General features: G+C 48.6%; 1 long non-coding RNA gene across 1 annotated transcript; it reads right to left on the bottom strand.

Annotated features, from left to right (window-relative positions):
• Window positions 1–781: 781 nt before the first annotated feature.
• Window positions 782–1,772, bottom strand: LOC145430819 (uncharacterized). The gene is made up of 2 exons (XR_013911143.1): window positions 1,088–1,772; window positions 782–1,006 (listed from the first exon to the last, which is right to left on the bottom strand). It is a non-coding gene; the product is annotated as an uncharacterized LOC145430819 (long non-coding RNA).
• Window positions 1,773–16,155: the final 14,383 nt, after the last annotated feature.

Here is a 16,155-nt window from a genome sequence, read left to right as displayed (position 1 = left end):
AGTTATTTTAATAATGCCAGTCTGCAAGTTTTCTGTTGTATAGCATTCCTTTACATATTTTACAAACATTTTCAGAAGGACCAAATCCATAATTTTTAACTGGGTACACCTATATTCAAAAGCAGGGTTAAAAATTTACTGTTGCCTTACCCTGACTACATGTCACCACCTTCCCTGATTTCGAGCCATATATATATATTTTTTATCCTTTTATTTGTATGTTGACATCAAATGCAGAATGCCCTTGTATCTCACATTTGATTGGTATATTTTTAAAGTGATATGATAGCTACAATTCAGACACTATTAAGGCGATGCTACATATACTATTGTGAAACAGTTGAAATGGGAACATTCCTGGTGACTAATTTCTTAGTCAACTAAACCAGGTAAAAAACAGACTAACCGACAAGGCTAAACAGACTAACAAATATTCCGTAGCTAAATATAGCTATAGTAATATAGCTATAATATAGTTACAGTCATGAGTAGTGCAGCATCTGACAGAAAAATATGCCTTTCCACAATTTTATCACAGCTTAGAAAGACTTGACCTTTAGCCTCAAGTTGACTGAACTTGTGAGTGATGAAGAATGGCACAAGTGTGTTCTCACTTGCATCGTTGGTGCCTCTGTGAGGCAGAATAAAACAAACATTCTCCAATTTCAGTACTTGAAACCTTCAACCTTCTCACGTAACATTTGGAAAGAAAGCAAATAAGCTTTATTTTCATACTGCGTGTCAGGTTTCAGTTAACGGACTCAGGCGCAGACCGGGACTCCTTACAGGATTTACAGATTTTATTTACACAACGACACCAGGTGATGCTATTTACAAAGTGCTGGAGGGAGGGGAGGGGGGTCCAGGGTTCCGGGGTATGTGAGGGAAAAGACGGGAATCTGACGTCCTCCAAAGGCTCTCTCTCTTCACTCCCCACACTGGGGAAACACCATCCACTCACTCGTCCACGGGATGACAGGCAGGCAGGGAAAGGTCCGGGATAGATCTGTACACAGAGATAATAGTTAGAGGCGAACAGACGGAACGAACTCACAGATCCTTATTTGCAATCTACTGAGCGACTGACGCTGATAACTCAACGATCCAGCGACGAGTGACACAGTGCTGCTGTCTTAAATCGGCCTTGTGATTATCCCGATCGGCAGCAGGTGCGTGGGCCAGGGGCGGGAGCCCATAATGAGCATCGCCCCGGCAGGAGAGAGAGAGAGAGAGAGAGAGAGAAAACATGTTGCCTAATACAGAATCAGCTGGTGAGGCACAGGGACCATGACAGTACCCCCCCCCCTCAACGGGAGCCCCCCGGCGACCCACCAGGCCTATCCGGATGCAGACGATGGAACGCCCGCAGCATGCGCCGGTCCAGGATGGCCGCCCGAGGGACCCAGGACCGCTCCTCCAAGCCATAGCCCTCCCAATCCACCAGGTACTGGAAGCCACGCCCCCGCCGCCGAGAATCCATGATACGGGTGATCGAGTAAGCCGGCAGACCGTCCACGAGCCGGGGGGGAGGAGGGGGCCTGGAAGGCGGGCACAGAGGACTGGACCGGAGAGGTTTAACCTGAGACACATGGAAAACATCGTGTATCTTCATGTTGCGAGGCAGCTTGAGCTTAACAGACACAGGGTTAACCAAAGCCGAGATCTCGAACGGGCCGATATAGGCAGGAGAGAGCTTCCTGGATTCCGCTCGGATGGGAACGAAGCGTGTGGAAAGCCATACCTTCTGCCCAACAGTATAGGCGGGAGCGGAGGACCGGCGGCGGTCAGCGAAGCGTTTGTTGTGGTCCTTCGTGCGTAATAACGCAGCCCGGGTGGCCTTCCACACCCGACGACACCTACGCAGATGCGCCCGGACGGATGGCACAGAGTGTTCGCCTTCGATGGAGGGAAAAAGAGGTGGCTGGAACCCCAGAGAAGCTTCGAAAGGGGACCGGCCCGTGGCGGAGGAGGTCATGCTTTTGTGGGCGTACTCGATCCAGGGCAGTTCCTCGCTCCAGACGGCCTGGTTGGAAGAGACGACGCAGTGCAGGGCCGCCTCCAACTCCTGGTTCGCCCGTTCGGACTGGCCATTGCTCTGCGGATGATAACCAGAGGAGAGACTGACCTTAGATCCCAATGAGGTGCAGAACTCCCTCCACACACGGGACGTGAATTGAGGACCCCGGTCAGACACGATGTCATCTGGAATGCCGTGCAGGCGAAAGACATGGGTGGTGAGCAGGCGAGCAGTCTCCAATGCTGTAGGCAGCTTGGGCAGAGCAACAAAGTGAGGCGCCTTAGAAAAGCGGTCAATGATCGTGAGTATGACCGTATTACCTGCAGATGGCGGGAGGCCGGTCACAAAATCCAGAGAAACATGGGACCATGGTCTGGTAGGCGTGGGTAAGGGATGAAGCGGACCCGAGGGTGGCTGGTTTGGGGTCTTGTTTCGAGCGCAGGTTGTACACGCGGAGACGTATTCTTTGGCGTCCCGGCTCAGGGTGGGCCACCAAAAGTAGCGCTGCAGGAAAGTAATTGTGCGGTGTATTCCTGGGTGACAGGAGAAACGGGCTGTGTGTGCCCACTGTAATACCTGAGACCTGACAGGTTGGGGAACGAACAGGCGCCCCGCAGGGCCGCCTCCTGGATCCGGTTCGGCTCTCTGAGCCTCGCGAATGGCCGACTCGATTTCCCAGGAGACAGCCCCCACCACACAGGTGGCCGGGAGGATGGGAGCAGGGTCCGCCGGGTCTTCGGAGGTGGAGAACTGTCGAGACAGGGCGTCCGGCTTGACGTTGCGGGATCCTGGCCTGTAAGTGATTGAAAAGTGGAACCGCGTAAAAAACAGAGCCCACCTTGCTTGTCTGGCGTTAAGCCTCTTTGCGGTTTGCAGATATGCCAGATTCCTATGGTCTGTCCAAACGATGAACGGTTGGGCAGTGCCCTCCAGCCAGTGCCTCCACTCCTCCAAGGCGAGCTTGATGGCAAGAAGTTCCCGATCGCCAATGTCGTAGTTGCGTTCTGCGGGGGTGAGACGACGGGAGAAAAAGGCACACGGGTGGAGCTTACCATCCCTCTGTTGCGAGAGGACCGCTCCTACTCCCGTGTCGGATGCGTCCACCTCCACCACAAACTGCAGAGTTAGGTCGGGCTGGACCAGAATGGGTGCTGAGGCGAATCGCTCTTTCAGCTCCAGGAAGGCTGATTGGGCAGCATCGTTCCACTGAAAAGGAACCTTGGGAGAGGTCAATTGTGTTAAAGGCAGAGCTACCTTGCTATAGTCCCGGATGAACCTCCTATAGAAGTTAGCGAAGCCGAGGAACCGCTGCAGCTGCCGTCGGTTGGGGGGTTCAGGCCACTCCACCACGGCTTTCACCTTAGCTGGGTCAGGACGTAGGTCTCCCTGCTCGATGACGTAGCCTAAGAAGGCAACTGTGGACACGTGGAAGACACATTTCTCACCTTTTACGAACAACCGATTTTCCAGCAGGCGTTGCAGGACCTGTCTGACGTGGGTCTCATGCTCTGACAGTGATTTGGAGAAGATCAGGATGTCGTCGAGGTAGACGAAGACGAACCTGTTGATGAAATCCCTCAAAACATCATTAACGAGTGCTTGAAAAACTGCAGGAGCATTAGAGAGGCCGAACGGCATAACCAAGTATTCAAAGTGTCCAAGGTGAGTATTGAAGGCGGTCTTCCACTCGTCGCCCTCTCGGATCCGAACTAAGTGATATGCGCTCCTCAAGTCCAATTTGCTGAAAACTGTCGCCCCCTGGAGCAGCTCAAAAGCAGAGGTCAGAAGTGGGAGTGGATATTTGTTTTTGATGGTTATGTTATTTAATCCACGGTAGTCGATGCACGGGCGGAGAGACTTGTCTTTTTTCTCGACGAAGAAAAACCCTGCTGCTACGGGCGATGAGGATGCGCGGATCAAGCCGGCGGCGAGGGACTCTGAGATGTATGACTCCATAGCCTCCGGTAGAGAGATGCTGTAGAGACGGCTAGTAGGCAATGGCGCGCCAGGGAGTAAGTCGATAGCGCAATCGTACGGTCGGTGAGGAGGCAACGACTGGGCCCGGTCCTTGCGAAACACTTCGGCGAGATCATGATAAACAGGGGGCACTCCGGACAAATCGGAGGGCGCGGTCGACTTGGCGAGGGAGGCTGGTGTGTGAGGCGGTGAGGCGGATTTAAGGCAGGTCATATGGCATTCCTCTCCCCACCCCGTAATGCGTCCCGTAAGCCAATTAATGCACGGGTTGTGTTGACGAAGCCAGGGGTGCCCGAGAACGAGCGGCGTCCGAGTGGCCTTAAACACAAAAAAACATATTTCCTCAGTGTGGTTGCCAGACAGAGTAAGAATAACGGGCTCAGTGACGTGAGTAATGTCAGGTAGGCACTGGCCGGACAAAGCAGTGACATGCAAAGTGTGGGGAAGAGGTTCCTGCCCTAGCTGAAGGCGGTCTGCTAACTCAGAGTCAATAAAATTCTGTTCCGCCCCTGAATCTATCAAAACGGAGAGAACATGACCTTTGGTGTTGACCGTGAGCTGGGCAGACAGCATTAACCGTGGAGGAGATTTGTCTTGGCTGAGACCGCCCACCAGCACTCCTACCGTCACTGGTGGGTGCGACCTTTTGCTCGAGATGGGCAAGAGGCGACCACATGTCCCTTGTGGCCGCAATAGAGGCACTCACCGGCAGAGATACGGCACTGGCGTTCCGCGGCGGAGAGATGCGAGCCTCCAATCTGCATGGGTTGCTCTCCTCCGTCTGCGCTCTCTGCCTGCCGGGAAGAGCTGGGCTCCGAGGTGGAGCCAGCCCTCCACTGCCCCGTGGCCTCCTGGGAATTGTAGTGCCGCGGCAGACGACGAGCTCGCAGCCGGTCATCCACCTTGATACATAAAGCCATTAACTCGGTAAGAGAGTCGGGGAGATCTCGCATAATGAGTTCATCTTTCACCTCTTCACGAACATTATTGAGCAGTGCACTCCGTAAGGCCTCCGGGCCCCAGCCTGTCTCTTCAGCCAAAATCCAAAACTCAATAGAATAGTCAGACATGCTCCGCTTCCCTTGTTTGTAGTTCAGCAGACGAAGCGCGGCGACTTCAGCGCCTGAGCCTTTATTGAACACAGTCTGGAATTTAGACAGGAAATCAGCATAGGCAATCCCGGGATCCGAGCTAAGCACGACCTGAGCCCACTTTAAAGCCTGGTCCCGCAGCAACTGGACAAAAAAGGTTATTTTGGCACCGTCGTTGTTATGGAAGCGCCGCTGCTCACGGAACACAAGAGTACATTGAGCCAGAAAACCAGCACACTTGTCCGACTCACCCGTAAAAGGTTCCGGCGTGGGCAGGGGTCCGTCCGAGGGTGGCAGAGGTGCCGGAGGTGTGCTCGCAGTGGCAGGCGCAGGCTCCTGGGGGGCGGGAGCCGCCGGCCGGGGATCACTCTCCAGAGGTGTTAAGCGAGCGACCGCCTGCGTAAGCGCCGCCATTTCGTGGTGGAGCCGCTCGAGCATTTGCTCATGTCGAACCAGAGCAGCTCCCTGAGCGATGAGTGCCTGAGCGACAGGGTCCTGAGCGGCTGGGTCCCGACCTGCTGAGTCCATGATGGCTGGATCGTTCTGTCAGGTTTCAGTTAACGGACTCAGGCGCAGACCGGGACTCCTTACAGGATTTACAGATTTTATTTACACAACGACACCAGGTGATGCTATTTACAAAGTGCTGGAGGGAGGGGAGGGGGGTCCAGGGTTCCGGGGTATGTGAGGGAAAAGACGGGAATCTGACGTCCTCCAAAGGCTCTCTCTCTTCACTCCCCACACTGGGGAAACACCATCCACTCACTCGTCCACGGGATGACAGGCAGGCAGGGAAAGGTCCGGGATAGATCTGTACACAGAGATAATAGTTAGAGGCGAACAGACGGAACGAACTCACAGATCCTTATTTGCAATCTACTGAGCGACTGACGCTGATAACTCAACGATCCAGCGACGAGTGACACAGTGCTGCTGTCTTAAATCGGCCTTGTGATTATCCCAATCGGCAGCAGGTGCGTGGGCCAGGGGCGGGAGCCCATAATGAGCATCGCCCCGGCAGGAGAGAGAGAGAGAGAGAGAGAGAAAACATGTTGCCTAATACAGAATCAGCTGGTGAGGCACAGGGACCATGACACTGCGGCTGTTCATCTGTGGCACCCTGTGAATTTATGTGAATAACCATAACAAAATGGCATTGAACAGGCTTTCACAGCACTAGAGGTAAGTAAGATGACAAATAGAATCTACATAGAGGCTAAGCAGGAAATTCAGTATCAAACTGATCCACACTTCTATCAGCGTGACTGCTCAGGGCATTATAAACCTGGATCTGTTATTGGTGCTTTAACAAAGAGATGGGCTTTCCCCTTCCCGCTCAGTCCACTCTCCCATCGTACAAATCAATATATATAATTTTTCAAGATCAGGACAAATCCACTGCAATGCTGACGTTATTAAAACAATAAATACATCACAGAGACAGGTATTTGCTGGGAGCCACAATTGGATTAAAGGTCCTATTTTCTCCACCTCTCACTCTCTTTCTGCCTAGTTAATTTATATATACCCCACTTCTTAATACCACTCCCTGGTTTTTAGTAATAACATAAATAAAACTAAACTGTAGGTGTTTGCACTGAGATGGAGGGTTGCTCGATTGCTCAAGTCATCCCCCTCCTCAGGTCTCTTCTTCTCCATGTGTATTTCTTCTTCAGTCACTTTCCTCACTCACTATGTGTTAATAGACCACTCTGACCTGCAATGACTTTGCCAAATTATTCACAGAAAAATCCAAAAGATTAGACAAGCAATTGGTACATCAACAGCATATTCAGGATATGTACTGTGTCCACCGAAAAAGTGTTTAAACACCATCAAACAGTTTCGCCCTATTAACAGCAAAGACCTGGAGGACATCTTAGGTCAACTGAACCCCTCCTCTTGCTTTTTAGATGTAATGCCAACAAGTTTTTTCAAAAAGGTCTCAAAGACTTTTGAGTCAGACCTGTTACAGATCGTCAACTTTTCTTTAATGTCAGGTGTGTTTCCAGAATCACTAAAAACTGCTGTAATCAAACCTATACTGAAAAAGGACAATCTTGACAAGACACAAATGAACAACTACAGGCCGATCTCAAATCTCCCATTTTTAAGTAAGATCATTGAAAAAGCAGTTTCTCAACAGCTCAATTACTTCTTAAAACAGAATAACTGCTATGATGCCTTCCAGTCAGGCTTTAGACAGAACCACAGCACTGAAACCGCTCTGACCAAAGTGTTTAATGACATATGTCTGAATACAGACAGTGGAAAAATGTCAGTCTTAGTTTTACTGGATCTCAGTGCAGCATTTGATACAGTTGACCACAACATATTACTCAAACGACTGGAGAACTGGGCAGGTCTTTCAGGAACTGTACTAAACTGGTTCAAAACATACTTAGAAAACAGGAAATACTTTGTATCAATAGGTAACTTCACATCTGAGCAGACAAGTATCACATGTGGAGTTCCCCAAGGTTCCATCTTGGGACCCCCTCTGTTTAACATTTACATGCTCCCACTGGCACAGATTATAAAGAACAACAAAATAAACTATCACAGCTATGCAGATGACACACAAATATACATCACAATGTCACCAGGAGATCGAGGCCCTGTACAGGCTCTTGGTAAATGCATTGAGGAAATTAATGACTGGTTGTGCCACAATTTTCTCCAGCTAAACAAAAACAAAACTGAGGTAATAGTCTTTGGTGCCAAAGAAAAACGATTACAGGTCACCAGAGAACTTCAATCTATACACCTAAAAACCACAAACCAGGCGAGAAATTTGGGTGTAGTGATGGATGCAGACCTAAACTTAGAAAAACACATTAAGACAATAACAAAGTCAGCTTACTATCACCTCAAGAATATATCAAGGATAAAAGATCTGATGTCTCAACAGGGCCTGGAAAAACTAGTCCATGCATTCATCTTTAGTAGGCTTGATTACTGTAACAGCATCTTTACAGGTCTACCTAAAAAATCAGTCAGACAACTACAGCTCATTCAGAGCTCTGCTGCTTGAGTCCTCACTAAGACCAAAAAAGTGGACCACATCAGTCCAGCTCTGAGGTCTTTACACTGGCTGCCTGTCCGTCAGAGGATAGACTTTAAAGTTCTGATGCTGGTCTATAAAGCTCCGAATGGTTTAGGACCAAAATACATCAGTGACCTCCTGACCCAGTATGAACCTTCCAGATCCCTCAGGTCATCTGGATCTGGTCTTTTATCAGTTCCCAGAGTCAGAACCAGACACGGAGAAGCTGCATTCAGCTTTTATGCTCCTTATATCTGGAACAAACTCCCAGAAAGCCTCAGATCAGCTGAAACACTCAGTTTATTTAAATCCAGGTTGAAGACTCACCTGTTCTCAGCTGCATTTGAATAAAGCACCAAATCCACACTTTTAAGCTTAAATTGCAAAACTTAAATTTTAACTACTGATTTTATCTACTTTTTTTTTTTATCAATTTTAAAACACACTTTTTATTGTTTTTTGTTTTTTAATGTCTCTGTGAAGCACTTTGAATCACCTAGTTGTTGAATTGTGCTGTATAAATAAACTTGCCTTGCCTTGCCTGTCTTCCTTCTCTCACCCCATCCGGTCGCAGCAGATGGCCCCGCCCCTCCCTGAGCTTGGTTCTGTCGGAGGTATCTTCCTGTTAAAAGGGAGTTTTTCCTTCCCACTGTCGCCAAAGTGCTTGCTCATAGGGGATCATATGATTGTTGGGTTATTCTCTGTATGTATTATTGTAGGTTCTAGCTTACAATAATACATTAGAATCTGCATAAATAAAATTGAATGTGTATCTTGCCCATATATCCTTGGGCTAGACACTGAACCCTTAGTTTTCTCCTATGCGTCCACTGACAGATCTTTTCGAGTACCGGGGGTGCTCTGGAAGACCTTTTTTGACTCTGCTGTGGTGTCATTCATCTTCTATGGTGTTGTCTGTTGGAACAACAGCTTATATACAGTTGAGATGGAAGCAGTTGGATAAGCTCATCGTGAAGGCCAGCTCTGTTCTAGGATGCCCATTTGACCAAGTGCAAGTGGTCGGAGACAGAAGAACTCTGGCAAAAATAACATCATTCTTAATAATGGCTCCCACCCCATGCATGAAGCTGTTGCAGAACGGGAGAGGTCCATCACTGACAGACTGCTGCATCCTAGGTGTACAAAGGAACATAATCGCAGGTTCTTCCGCCCAGCAGCTGTTAGTATGAAGGTTTGCGTGGGTGTGTCAGTCCAGTCACAGAGTGTTCAGGGGGAAGACACTGTTTTGCAGTCTGGCATTGAGGGCCTAAAGAGTTCAGGGTGAAGAGTGTGTGGGGTCCTCCACAATGCTGGTGGCTTTGCAGGTGCACCATTTGCGATAGGTGCATGTGATGAAGGGAAGAGAGGCTCCAATGAGCTTTTCAGATGTTCTTAATATCCGCATAGGGTATTGCGATCCAATACGGTGCAGTTCCCATATCAGACAGTGATGCAGCTCTTTAGGACGTTCTTGACAGTCGTTCTGTAGAAGGTGGTGAGAATGGGTGGTGGGAGATTTCTCAGTTTCCACAGGAAGTAAAGACTGAAGATGTCAGCGAGAACATCTGCCAGCTGGTCTACACATTCTCTGAGCACTCTCCCAGGGATGATATCTGGACCAGCAGCCTTCCGTGGGTTAACTCCGTGAAGTGAAATTCTCACATCGGCTGAGGTTGGACACAGAACCTGGGTGTTGTGAGGAGGGGTGCTCTTCCTCACCATCACATCATTCTGATATGCTTATGCATTTTTAAATTATTAAAAAAACAAACAATGGGAATTCATCAGTGGTTGTTGATCAATGGTCATGACAATTTGCATATTAATTTACTGTTTATCAGACTGAGTAAACCTGCAGTCAGCTAATATGGACAAAGTAATTTGGATGAATGACAAAATATTTCTCCCACTGAAAACGGTAAGTCCAAATGAATAGAATCAACTTTTTCGGATATATGCTTGCTATATGGTCCTGCATGCCTGTCAAGAGGGTCTGGCTTAAGATATGTGAAGAACTATCCGTATAGTTTAGTTGCTGTATCCCAACCTCAACCAGGCTGTGCATCATAAGTGACATAAGTGAACTAGATATGGAAGCAAATACATCATATATATGCCTTGCTTCTTTTTGCATCACCAAGAAAACGATCCTCGTGAGCTGGAAATCAAAAAACACCTTATGTATCAATCATGATCACATTACTGTAAAGAGAATGTCTACCTCTTCAAAAATCTGGATGAATTTGTCTCTCTCTGGTCCCCACTCATTATTTACATTACTTAGTGGGGGTGGTCGGCTGTAATCTCTCCAGGATACTCTCTGGTACTATGGGCGTCTGGCGGCCTCTTGGTGGCTGGAGAGTAGTGGTTGCTTCTTTGGAGTGTCTGTGTGTCTGCCTCTGTTAGTGGCAGTGAGTACTGGGGTGGGTGCTGCTGGAAGCCTTGGTGTGTTACCCAGAGGCTGGATGTGTGCGGCTGCAGTGGCCCCACTCATCCCTTCACTGTTATTTGCCCTTCAATTTCATCCATGGGGAACTACAGGGTGGTTTTATTGTATACCTCCCCCACCATCCCAATTTTATCAACACTCTAGTTTTCACACAATCACATGTAACATGCTTCAGTGCGTTACTTTTGTTTTGTTTTTGTGCATTTCTTCTGTGTCTGGGCACTCCTCTGGATACTCGTACACCAGAGAAGAGCTCCTTAACTACAGGACTACAACGCCTGTGGATTTATTTCCAATATTTGTCGCATCTGCGGCAGATTTACTGCTGACTCTGACCAGGAAAGCAAGATGCCGAAAGAGAGGGAAGCGAGCCGGCGCACTCGTGCGTTTGAGGAGACGCGGACTGCGAACTGCTCTTCCTGGGATCTTCCTTTCTAATGTACGCTCACTCGGGAATAAGATTGACAAACTGGCCCTGATGAGAAGCATGAACAGAGACTTTGCCTCCTCCTGTGTCTTATGTTTTACGGAGTCGTGGCTCAGTGAGAACATCCCAGACTGCGCGCTCAAGCTGGAGGGCTTCCATCTGCTGCGCGCGGACCGGCAGGCCGCTCTCTCCGGTAAGTCCAAAGGTGGAGGTCTCTGCTTCTACATCAATAGTGGCTGGTGCACAGATGTGACAGTGATTGCTCAGCACTGCTCTTCCTCTCTGGAATATCTTTTTATCCACTGCAAACCGTTTTATTCTCCGCGGGAGTTTGCTTCATTCATCCTGGCCGCTGTTTACATCCCGCCAGACGCAGATGCGCAGGCAGCTCAGTGCGCACTCGCGGAGCAGATACTGCACATGGAGCGGACATTCCCGGACTCTCTCATCATTGCTCTTGGGGACTTTAACAAAGCCAATCTGAGCTGCTTCTAACAGCTTGGACGAATTTACGGACACTGTCACCTCCTATATCCACTTCTGTGAGGACAGCATTGTGCCATCACGCACCAGGGTGAGTTATAACAATGACAAACCCTGGTTTACTCCTAAACTCAAAAAGCTGTGGCTGGAAAAGAGAAAGGCGTTCAGAAGCGGAGACAGGGACTGCTACAGAGAGGCCAAGTACAGGTTCACTAAAGAAGTGGACATTGCTAAACATCAGCACTCTGAGAAGATGCAGCAGCAGATCTCAGAGAATGACTCGGCCTCTGTGTGGAAAGGTTTTAGGAATATCAAAAACTACAAGTCTAAAACCCCCCACTCCACTGATGACTTGCTCTTAGCCAACACCCTTAACGACTTCTACTGCCGTTTTGACGAGCCATCAGGCAGCCTTCACACCTCCAACGGCCCCAACAATAGAGGCACTTTGGACACTAATTCCCCCACCTCTCCCCCCTCCATAGAGCCATCACCACCTTCAAACTGTTCACCTACAACAACACCCCCCTCCTCACCCCACACAAAAGAGGATTTCACACCACCTCCTCCCACCACAACTCTTCATATCCATGAAGCAGATGTGAGGAAGCAGTTTAAGAACCTGAATGCTCGGAAAGCTCCCGGCCCAGACGGCGTGTCTCCTGCCACCCTCAGACACTGTGCAAACGAGCTGGCCCCAGTGTTTTCTGGCATTTTCAACTCCTCACTGCAGGCATGTCATGTGCCTGCCTGCTTCAAGTCCTCCACCATAATCCCTGTCCCCAAGAAACCTAGGATCACTGGACTAAATGACTACAGACCCGTGGCTCTGACATCTGTGGTCATGAAGTCTTTTGAGCGCCTAGTTCTCTCCCATCTCAGGACCCTCACGGCCCCCCTCCTGGACCCCCTGCAGTTTGCATATAGAGCCAACAGGTCTGTAGACAACGCCATCAACATGGCCCTACACTTCATCCTGCAGCATCTGGACTCCCCAGGAACCTACGCCAGGATCCTGTTTGTGGACTTCAGCTCTGCCTTCAACACCATCCTTCCAGACCATCTCCGAGGCAAGCTTTCCCAGATGAATGTGCCTGATCCCATCTGCCGGTGGATCACTGACTTCCTGACGGACAGGAAGCAGCATGTGAGGCTGGGAAAGAATGTCTCGGACTCCCGGACCATCAGCACCGGCTCCCCTCAGGGCTGTGTTCTTTCTCCTCTGCTCTTCTCCCTGTACACCAACTGCTGCACCTCCACCCACCAGTCTGTCAAGCTAATCAAGTTTGCAGATGACACCACCGTTATTGGGCTCATCTCTGACGGGGATGAGTCTGCCTACAGGAGGGAGGTTGAACGTCTGGTGTCCTGGTGCAGCCACAACTACCTGGTGCTGAATGCCCAGAAGACAGTGGAGATTATTGTGGACTTCAGGAAGCACACAGCCCCACTCCCCCCCACCATCCTGACTGACACCCCCATCACCTCTGTGGACTCATTCCGCTTCCTGGTTACCACCATCACCCAGGACCTGAAGTGGGAGCCCACCATCATCTCCGTCATCAAGAAAGCCCAGCAGAGGATGTACTTCCTGAGGCAGCTGAAGAAATTCAACCTGCCAACACGGACGATGATGCAATTCTACACTGCAATCATCGAGTCCATCCTCACCTCCTCCATCACCGTGTGGTACACTGGAGCCACTATCAGGGACAAACAGAGACTGCAGCGTGTTGTGCGCTCTGCTGAGAAGGTGATTGGCTGCAGACTCCCATCTTTGCAGGACCTGTACACCTCCAGGACATTGCGGCGTGCAGCTCGGATCTCAGCTGACCCTTCTCACCCTGGACACAGTCTGTTTGACCTGCTCCCCTCAGGCAGGAGGCTCCGGTCCATTCGCACCAGAACCTCTCGCCATAAGAACAGTTTCTTCCCCTCTGCTGTTGGACACATGAACAATAACCATATGACTGTTCCCACCACTAACACATGACCCTACGCTGTGTCACTGCATCATTCCATGTTTGGCACTGATCACCACCTGCACTCATGTATATATCTTTCTACGTAGCACTCTTAATTCTTATTCTCATGTATATATCTCATGTATAGCTCATGCACATATCTTTCTACTTAGCACTTTTAATTCTTATCCCTACTTTTATTTTTTCATGTCTATTTAAGTGCTATTTATGACACTATTTAAGTGCTATTTATGACACTATGTTTGCACTGAAGCACCGCAGCAATTTCCTAATGTTGTAAACCTGCTCAACATTTGGCAATAAACCCCATTCTGATTCTGATTCTGATTCTGATTTTTTTATTTTCTATGTTTAGCTGGGTCACGTTATCGGTGAGAGATTTGATCGACTCCCATAGTGTGGCATTTTCAGCGGCATGCATTTCCACCTGCTGCTGGCTGAACCCCAGGGATTCTCGCAGAGATTAAAATTCCCGGTGTAAAATCTCCACCAGGGACAGCCTCGCATCAAAACTGGATCTCTTGTCGATTGACTCCAGGATGTCTGCAATGTCTTGGCAGGCGATGTTGTGCCGGGGGAGTCTGCCGGGCGACATCTCTTTGATTACGGTGTCTCAATTTTGGCCTGGGAAGATGCACTCTAAGCCTTCTTCATGACTAAATCTTTGAAACAGCAGTCGATGTAATCTTGGAGAGCGTCTAAACTCTCCCCGTTGTCCTCCAGGGTGTTAGAGATGATAGGACAGATGTTGTTAGTTATATGACAACTTTGTATATTTGGTAATACTGAAGCTTAAAGAAACTTTGTTCAATTCTAAACTACCATTCGCTTTAATTTTCCGCCAAAATCTCCGGCGTCTGACGTCAGTTACAACATGAGTCGCTTACCTTGTCCATCACTTCCGTCACTTACCTCTCCCTAAGGCTAATGTTATGGAATCTGAGTGTGTTGTTGCATTCTCTGTTTCTGAGCTGGGTATGCTGATCCAACTTCTTGTCTTCATGAGACTGACCACTTGGAGTCTGTTTACTGTGTTGGTCAGAGAGCCAATTCTGAGACTGTTTATTGCGCAAGTACACGGACTGTCTCGGTCTGTGTGGCAGACCGTGGGTGTATGGGGAAGGAGGACCCAAGATGCAGGACTCTGCGGTGCAAACAGTGTGTTTGTTTACAGTGAAGTAAATAGTACACAATAATAAATCCCTTTGAGTGTCCAACTCCCGTGACGTGTCTCCTTCCCAGTGCTCGTGCGCCGTGTCTCCGCTCCCATGAAACTTGTGCTTGCTGCTCTCCCGTTCCCACACTCCTGCTGGAAAATCCAGAGGCAACCGTTAACACAAAACTACGAAGCGACAGACTAGCACTCACTCATATTTCTGGGAACACTGACGGGTAGTCGCTCAATGATCCAGCGTCAAGGAGCTTTCAGCCACTCTGTTTTGTAGCTCCTCTGACGAGGCTTGATCGGCGCCAGGTGTGTATGGAGATCCTCGGGTGTGACCAGTCAACAGTAAGGGCCACACCCACCAGGCCTGAAGTTGCCTGTCGCGACCGCGCCCACAAGCACACCCACACGCACACACCTTCCAAAACACAAACATGGAGAGCAGGAAAAGCAGCAGACCAGAGCACGCCCATATAATATAATGATAATGTTCATAATAATAATAATAATAATAATCATAGTCCACACTGCTCATGGACCCCGAGTCCCTGGAACCGGGTCCGTGACACTGACCTCCCCAGAGACTGATGATGCTCTGAAGTCAGCACCTCCAGAAGTTAGAGTTAGTGTTAGTTTGCTGTGCTTCAGAGCAGGCTCCTGTTTATGCACCACAGCCTGCACTGTCCACAGTCTCCACAGTTCACCCTAGTCTCCGTACAATCTGGCCTTGACCTGTACGCTGCTCTGTCTGAGCCAGTGGTCTCTACTCCACTTGGTACTGCTTCTCCTGCATATTAAACTCTGTAGATTAAAAATGGAATGTCACTCAAAATCATATGTTGTGAGGACAGAGAAGTGAATACTTAGTAGTAGTTTCAAAACCTATCAATGCAACACTTTTTTCTCATGTCAAGTTTTAGTTGTCAATTGCTTTATCTAACAGTATCTTTTAAGAACGGCACGCTTGTTCATATTAGTGAATATACACACATAGTCAGACTTATGGAGCCTCCCACCACACATTTTTTTTCTCTCTTTCTATTTACAAACAAGTGATGTTTCCACATTCTCTTCACCCGTCTAAACGAAACACCCAGCGTACATCATTAGACATACACACACAATTATGGGCACACTAAGGTTTGTCACATGGAATGTAAATGGAGCTGGCACAAGAGAAAAAAGGTTAAAGATATTTAACCAGCTTAAAAAACTACAGGCAGATGTTATTTTATTACAAGAGACTCACAGGCCTGTCACAGGTATAAACGAACTTAAGCCTGTTATAATTCTAGACAAAGGGGAGTAGCAATTTTAATACATAAAAATGTTAATTTTACAGTACTCGATACAGTTATAGATCCAGAGGGTAGATTCCTTATTATTAATTTATCAGTATTTATCAGTATTTAACAAAAAGCTATGTATTGTAAGTACATGGTGGGCCATTTGGATACATATGGATACACCGTAATAACATGGAAATGGTTGGTGATATTAAAGTCCTGTTTGTGG

The sequence above is a fragment of the Astatotilapia calliptera genome, chromosome 9 (genome assembly GCF_964374335.1).
Source record: "Astatotilapia calliptera chromosome 9, fAstCal68.1, whole genome shotgun sequence".
NCBI classification, from domain to species: Eukaryota; Metazoa; Chordata; class Actinopteri; order Cichliformes; family Cichlidae; genus Astatotilapia; species Astatotilapia calliptera.
The sequence above is the reverse complement of the archived record's forward strand: the minus strand, read 5'-3'. Positions and strand labels throughout refer to the sequence as shown.